The sequence below is a fragment of the Zonotrichia leucophrys genome, chromosome 5 (assembly GCF_028769735.1).
Source record: "Zonotrichia leucophrys gambelii isolate GWCS_2022_RI chromosome 5, RI_Zleu_2.0, whole genome shotgun sequence".
Lineage (NCBI taxonomy): Eukaryota > Metazoa > Chordata > Aves > Passeriformes > Passerellidae > Zonotrichia > Zonotrichia leucophrys.
Window position 1 is genome coordinate 40,724,236 of NC_088175.1, and position 7,790 is coordinate 40,732,025.

Below are 7,790 nucleotides of genomic sequence, written 5' to 3' on the forward strand. Positions count from 1 at the left end.
CTGAGGGGAAGAGGTCATTCTTGACTGCTTTTGTCATCAGATAGTAAGTAGACTCTGGAAGTGGTCATATACACACTCATGCAAATCAACCAGCCAACCAACCCTGCAAATCAATAATTGTCAGCCAGATGACTTGGCAGGAACAAGATCAGAAACCTTTCACATCTCTGCATTATCTTCAGGTGGGAGAAGGGAATAAACCACAATCTAATCATACCAGCTGTCTTTAGATTTCTAATCTCTTGTCTGTTTCAGTGATGATGAGATTTTACACAGAAGCTGAGAATGGCATTGATTTAAAGGCATGCTTTCTGGCTTGTTTTTGGCATGCATTTTGCTTTTCAGGCGAGTGAAATGCTTGAACCAAAAGCATATTTCCATCTCCAGGATGTTTTTGATCATGTGAAATCTCACATGCACCTTCTTCATTCCCAGATACACCTGGCACTCCCATTTACTCACTCAATCCAGCATCTACTGGCCTGTGTGATACTACTTAAAGGCCTGATGGCCAGGTTTTAAAGAGAACTTTCTGATTCTCTGTTTCAAGGTGCAGAGTCTTACTTAGCTGGTGGCAAGGTAAAGGCTTTTAATGAGAATTTCAGCTTCTTCAGCTAAAAGACAGTCAGTAAATAAAGACAATCAGTAAATATTACAGAATCACAGAATATGCTGAGTTGGAAGGGACCCACAAGGATCATTGAATCCAACTCCTGGCCCTGCACAGGACATTCCCTGGAATCACACCATGGGCCTGAGAGCATTGTCCAAGTGCTTCTTGAACTCTGTCAGGCTTGTGCTGTGACCACCTCCCTGGGCATCCTGTTCCAGTGTTCAGCCACTCTCTGGGTGAAGCACCTTTTGCTAATAACCAACCTAAACCTGCCTTGACACAACTTCAGGCCATTCCCTTGGGTTCTGTCACTGGTCAGAGAAGAATTCAGTGCCTACCTTTCCTCTTCCCCTCATGAGGAGCTTGTAACTGCAGTGAGGTCTCCACTCAGTCTTCTCTTCTCCATGCTGAACAGACCAAGTGACCTCAGCCCCTCCTCATACAACTTCCCCTCAAGGCCCTTCACCATCTTTGTTGCCCTTCTTTGGACCCTCTCTAATAGTTTAATAGCTTACATTGTGGTGACTGTTACTACAGACAATACTCAAGTCAATGGGTCAAACATCTCCCTCTGCACAAAACCAAAAATCAGTCTGGAGGCTGTTTGATCAAGATGCTGACAAGCTGGCCTTTCTTGGTTAGAGCCTGTGCCTCTGCACGCAGCAGCAGGACTGCTGTTTATACAGAGCAAGCTGGACTGCAGCAGAAGTCTGTGTGTCCTTCTTCAGGCTGTTGCCACTAGCTCCGCATCAGAACAGGCAAAGTGAAGCACAGGTGACTTTGTCCGAAAGAGCTTGATTTGACCATGATCCTGCTGCTGTTGCTGTGTGGCTCCTTCTCATGTGTGCCAGGGTCAAGCCTTCATCTGTACCCAAGGCCATCTCTTCCAGTTACTGACTGGTCTCTGCAAGTCAAATATTTCCCTGGTGCAACTCAGGGAAAATCAGTGGCATGACTCCAAGTACTGTTTCTTCCTTTTGTGTGAATTCTTTACATCAGCACAAACTTCAATAGGGTAACCCCAGGAGAACCAGAGCTCAGCTGAGCCAGCTGGGCCAGGGCTCAGCTGGTTTCAGCCTGGAGCCATTCTTTCCTTATCATGTGAGGATGGTACTCCCAACTCACTGAACAGTTCTGAGCCAGCACACCAGGAAGTACTGTCACATATTGCTAAAATAAATATTTGTCAGAGATACTGCCTCATGTCAGGTGAACAATTCCTAAGACACTTTATCATTTTACTGGTGTGCTCTGAATCTGGTTTGCTGTTACAAGATGAACTCTGACTTGCCTTTTGGTTTGAGGCTTGGAAAGGTCAGTTCACAACGCTACTTTCATGTAGCTTAGCTAATTTATTTTTTTGCTTTTGTTACCAGTTATTGGCATTTGCAAGGAGGAGTAGAAAATTCAGGTTGTACTCTGCATTTTTAATTGGGGAGAGGCGCTATTCTTTGACCTAGTTCTCTACTGAGCGATCCCCTGGCTGTGGAATCCGACCTGTAGTGTTATCTATGATGTGCTTTATCGAGATCAATCTATTCTGATATCTAGAATCTCAAGCTGAGAACAAAGACTCTGAACTGTAAATGCCCTCTGATACAGAAGGGATTGTTTAAAAGAATGCTACACCTACTTTGTTTCAGTGTACCAGCTTAACAATTGGAAAGTTGCAAGGTAAACATGAAAAATTTGTCTAAATATCGCTCAGGAAAGTTATCTGATTAGTAAAGAACCAGAAAAGGAAAGAATCTGGCAAATTCGATGGATCATCGTTTAGGTGAGGGGGAGAATAAAGATTGAGTGGTCTGAGAGCTGTGCCTGATGCTTCTACAGATTCGTGTGTTCAAAGACATGTTCTTGGCCTTGTTTATATTTCCCTCCTGATCTAAGATAAGGACAAAGGTAGGCTTTTGTTTCTTTTATATGATTGTAACATTTAAGTTCATAAAGCCTTCATGCCGTGATATACAACATGGTATTTGCTACTTACCTGGCATCCAAAACATCCTTTAGAGAAAAACTGTGACGATTTTCCAAAGACAGAAAGACAAAAGTATCAGTTGTGAAAATCTTTCTTGTTTTTACACTTCAAAGGATCTGATTATTCAGTATCTTTAGGGCAACAATAGAGTCTCAGTTTACCTTGTACAGGGCCATTCTCACAGCCATTTAAACCTCTGACAATCGAAATGCCTCTCTCAGGAAAGCAGCCTCCTTGGAGGCCTGCCTGGATGATTGGCCTTCTGTCAGGAGGAGGCCACAGTTTGATCATGAAGCCACAGACAGGTCGTAATTTCTTGAAGCACTTTACTTTTCTCTAAAACACGTGAGGCCTCAATTTCCATCAGTAGTCTGTAAAGCAGTTCAGTTGGTACTCCCTGGCTTTATTTTTTTTTTTTTTTTAATTCAAATGCAATCTGTCCAGTGGCTTCCTGAAACTGTGGATTGACACTTTGGGTCACAGATATCCCTGTTTCACTCGAGCTTGATTTCTCCAAAGGCCTGTTTTTAAACTATCTTGTTGGAAATAAAATTTCATAACTACAGATCCTCCAGAGCATCCAGTCCAGAAACCAAGAAAGACTGAATAGGTAGGCAATGATTTATCCCATTTAGCTTAAAAAAGTCTGTAGAAATCAAGACTTGAAGCACTGTTCTCTTTCTGTTTAGTTACTGAAAATTGCTATGCATCTTACCTCAGCCCAGCCGTTCTCTGGAAATGTTTCTAACTCTCCTTCTTTTGACTTCCTAGTATGAGGTAAATACAGCCCTACCTCATCTAAATCCTTTAAGCAATGTGAGGATTTGATCCCAAATGCCAATATTTGTGACAGGGAGCACCAGATATTCACCACAAATTCTGCCAACCCTATATCCTAATTCAAACATCTCCACCAGCAGCATTTTCAGTCAAAAATATTTTCACCCTGATTTTTACTAAGACTAATGCTGAGAATAGTTTCATAGCTTGTAATGGCTTCTTCGTAAAGGGCTTACTCTCACCTCACTTGCTTTTAGCATTTATAGTCATTATCTGAATGTTCCTCTTCACTGTTTTTTTGGTGTTTTAAATGTAGTCCTTAGAAACTGATCTCATTCTCAATACTGAGAATAAGTTATATTATTAATAAGACACTGAATAAGTCATATTTTGACCTACATTAATGTCCCTCAGCATGACTCCAGCAAATCAAAAGGAGCTTAAAATTGGGCTAAATTAGCAGTGAAGTTAGTGCCATCCCTATGTGTTTTATTTATAAGTTATATTCATCTTCAATGTATGAAGGTCTCTGAAGAAGTGCATAAACTCTGTTGTGTTCCAGCTCTGAAATGGTTTATTTCATGTCACCATCTCTCCCTGAACTGGTACTCAAAGAGAATCTTGAGGAAAGTCAATTGCCACTCATTTGCAGCATCTTGACTTCAGTTCTTTACATATCTCACATTATTCCATATTGACTGATGTATTTCCTGTAATGCCATAAAAACCTGGCTTAAAACCAGAGTTTAATCTGACCTGCAGTGCACATTGTTCTATAAACAAAAGGCTACTAAAGTGCACTGTAGCCATACCAGCTGCTACTTTATGGCCTGAAATTAGCCTTTCCCCAAGGGCTATTTTTCTCAAGAACCAGGGCACAAAACTTGACATCCCCAAATATCCCAATTTAGTTCTAGCATGCCTGCTTGAACTTACTGTTTCCTCTTGATGGTGTTTTCTGTTTTTCCAGACCTCAGGTTAGGCATGGAATAGATTGCCTGGGTATGAGATACATGCTATAAATCTATCTTTCTTCACTGTTGCTCCAGGAAAATTTTTAGGAAGTGCTATAATTCATCCCACTGTTCCTAAAGAGGTAGTTTGGAAAATCCTTTGAATTTTTATATCCTGCAATGCTGGTCTGTATGGCGAAGTTCTTGTTTGGTGTCTGTTTACTGAGAACCAGAATAGCCCCTGTAGCTCCTGTGGATGTTTGTTCTTCTCCATCACCAAATAAATTGGACTGGACATCATCCAAGAGATGCCTGTGCCTTTCCAGGAGCAAGTGGTTGATTGGGTGACATTTTCGTGTCCAATGTTGTGCTGTTCACAGTAAACCATAATAATGACCCTTATAGCCATTATAGAAGGAAAATCAGTTTCAAAGACATTGTCATCCTACATTTACACTTTCTTAATGGAATAATTATTTAATGCAGAGGTTTCTGCCAGATGGAGAAGCTATGCCTATAAATTCACCTTTCCTTCAAGCTCAATGACTTGAAAAACATCTGAAAAATAAATCCCAATCAAGTTGAAAAAAGCAAACAAATGTTTCCCAGCAGTCTCATATTTTGCTTTCAGTGCAGTGCTCTCAAGTGTGCTGGACTTTCCTGACATGTTTTTATTAATAGCTAATTAATTAAGCTGCTTGCTTTTGATGTTGATTTTTCACTGCAGAATATGACTCAGTGAAAGGAGCTTCTTTGCACCCTGGGCATATTGTGGGATGGCTTAGCACTTCTGATTGTCTGTTCTATAAAAATGAGTTGTTATTTTATCTGATGAACAGTTCTACAATATTGTGTAATATCATTCTTGCTTGTAGATACTGTGGGATTCCATAATACAGTTCCATTCCAATGCTTCTTTATCACTTTGAATTCCCTAGTTTATAATAGCTTTGGGCCTGATTCTCTTCTACTTTCTTTTTATAAATAGATGATTCAGGATTTTTTTTTCTAAGCACAGCTTTTTATGGCAGCTTTAAAACTGAACAACATTTTTTCTTTTTATTTTCCTCGTAAGGTGGACTGCCTTGCCTGAGAAAGTCTTCTAACAAAATAATAACAAAGTTTTTCATTATCATCAGCAAAGATGAATTACTCTGTGCATGAAGCTTGTAAAACACTGCAGGCTTGGCTATTTGAACAAAATAGTCTGTTAATAATGCATGCAAGGGATTATTAGTAATTAAGAACTGTTTCTCCTTGTTCCTGCAGTCAAACATTGAAACGTGTTATCTTTGTTGCTAATGAATTCTGTCTGGACTAGCAGGTCCTGCTTCATCTGCACAGCTTTCTTTCAAAGAAAACTAAATTAATTATGTATCCAGTCTGCAGTATGGCTCAAGCCCTGAGATGGGTCAGCACTGTCCTTTAGAGTGGAATATATGCTTACACCAGCAGAATCTAAAAGTGAGAAAAGCATTTCCTTTCTCTGAAAATCCCCACCTGTCATTTGATACAAGAAGACATTGAAAGTGGTGTTATGATGTGACAGAAACGTGGTGTGACAGGATCCCTAGGCAGCCAGTTCACTGAAGTGGAAAGCTTTTAAAGCTTTTAAAGTGGAGAGCTTTTAAAGGGCTCTCCCTTACCAAAAAAAAAACAAAAAAAGAAAGAAAGAAAGAAAAAAGGCAAAAAAATTCCCCCAGAAATCTTGCAACTGGATTTACTAGAGTACAGAATCTGCAGTGGGATGACCCTGAGAGGGAGTGTAGAGGTCTGAGGTGAATCTGTTTTAAAAGGTTTGATCAAGTAGGTCTCCTGTGAGCTCTGTTCATGAAGAGTAGGAGCTTTTCCCCAGTCCAGCCCCTGCCAGCACCTCTGCTTTGCCAGCTGCCTTCAGGGTCCCTGGGAAGCCCTCTTCTGTCCTTCACCTCTCAGATGTGGCTTTGGGTCTGCCCTCAGCTGCAGGGAGCCCCTGCTCCTTCTCTCCACATCTATGCTCCTGCTGCAGGCTCAGCTCCTGTGTTTCATACCCTCTCCTTATGCATTTGCCCTCCCAAACCTTCCCCCAGATAAATCTGTGCAATTACTCTCAGAAAAGGATCCATCTCCCTGAAGAGGAATTACTTCAGGCTGCAATTATTACTGGGCAATTCCTGATATCTGTGCAATCTGCTTGGTTAATTAATGGTGAGTTATCCCTGCAGAGAAGGGCTGAAGGATACTGGGGGATGTAAACTTGGAAATGAGCTGGCAATGTGCCCTTGCAGCCCAGACAGCCAACTGCATCCTGGGCTGCATCAAAAGAGATGTGACCAGCAGGCTGAGGCAGGTTATTCTCCCCACTACTCCATCTCCTCTGGTGAGAGCCCACCTGGAGTGCTGCATCCTGCTCTGGAGTCCCCAGCACGAGAAAGACACAGATCGGTTAGTTCCAGAGGGCTCGAGTACCTCTCCTCTGAAGAGAGGCTGACAGGTGAGTTTGTTCAGCCTGGAGAAGAGAAGGCTCCACAGAGACCCTACAGCAACCTTTCAATATATAAAGGAGGCTGATATGAAAGGTATAGAAAGACTTTTTACCAGGGACTATAGTGACATGACAAGGGACAGCAGTTTTAAATTGAAAGAGGTTAGGTTTAAACTGTAGATAAAGAAGTTGGTTTTTTTTAATAGCATCAGTGAGACACTGAAATAAGTTACCTGAGGAAGTTGTGGGTGCCCCATCACTGGCAGTGTTCAAAGTCAGGTGAGACAGCACTTTGAGCAACCTAGGGTAGTGAAAGATGCCCTTACAAGGGTATTGGACTAGATGAACTTTGAAGGTCGCTTCCAACCCAAACCACTCTATGAATGTATGATTCTATGTTCTTCTCCTCTCCAGAGACACACTCTTTATCAGAACATGCAACAGCAGTTACTTTCACCAAACTAAAAATCTGTTATAGTTTCTTTGGGTTTTTTTGTTTGTTTGGGTTTTTTGTTTGTTTGTTTTTTGTTTTTGTTTTTAATGAATGCAAAAAGCAGTGAAAAACGTGGCAGTGTTCTGCACCCCTTTTTGGCAAAGAAAGCTACTCCAGTACCTTCCGCCACTACCAAAAAACCCTCCTGCTTTTCTGTGGGCTTGTGGCTCTAACCTTTCAGGCCACACTGACTTTTTAGTTTAACTTGCAGCTGGTCTCAACCTGTTTGTCGTACCCCTGGCTTTTGTGCCACAAAATATTAACAAAATAACCACAAGTTATAGTAATTTCTGCTGTTATAAATTTTTGTGCATAATTACATCACTGGAACAGTGATGAAGAACTTTTGAAAGTCTGTCTTTCCCCTTCAGTGATGTTGTTACTACAGGGCTTACTACAAACACTGAGCATGATATCTTTTTTACATAAATCTGGGTTTTCTTTGAGCATGGGTTGATGTCAGAAAATAACTTTGGTCTGAAATTTTTGCAGTATTTTTAAATATG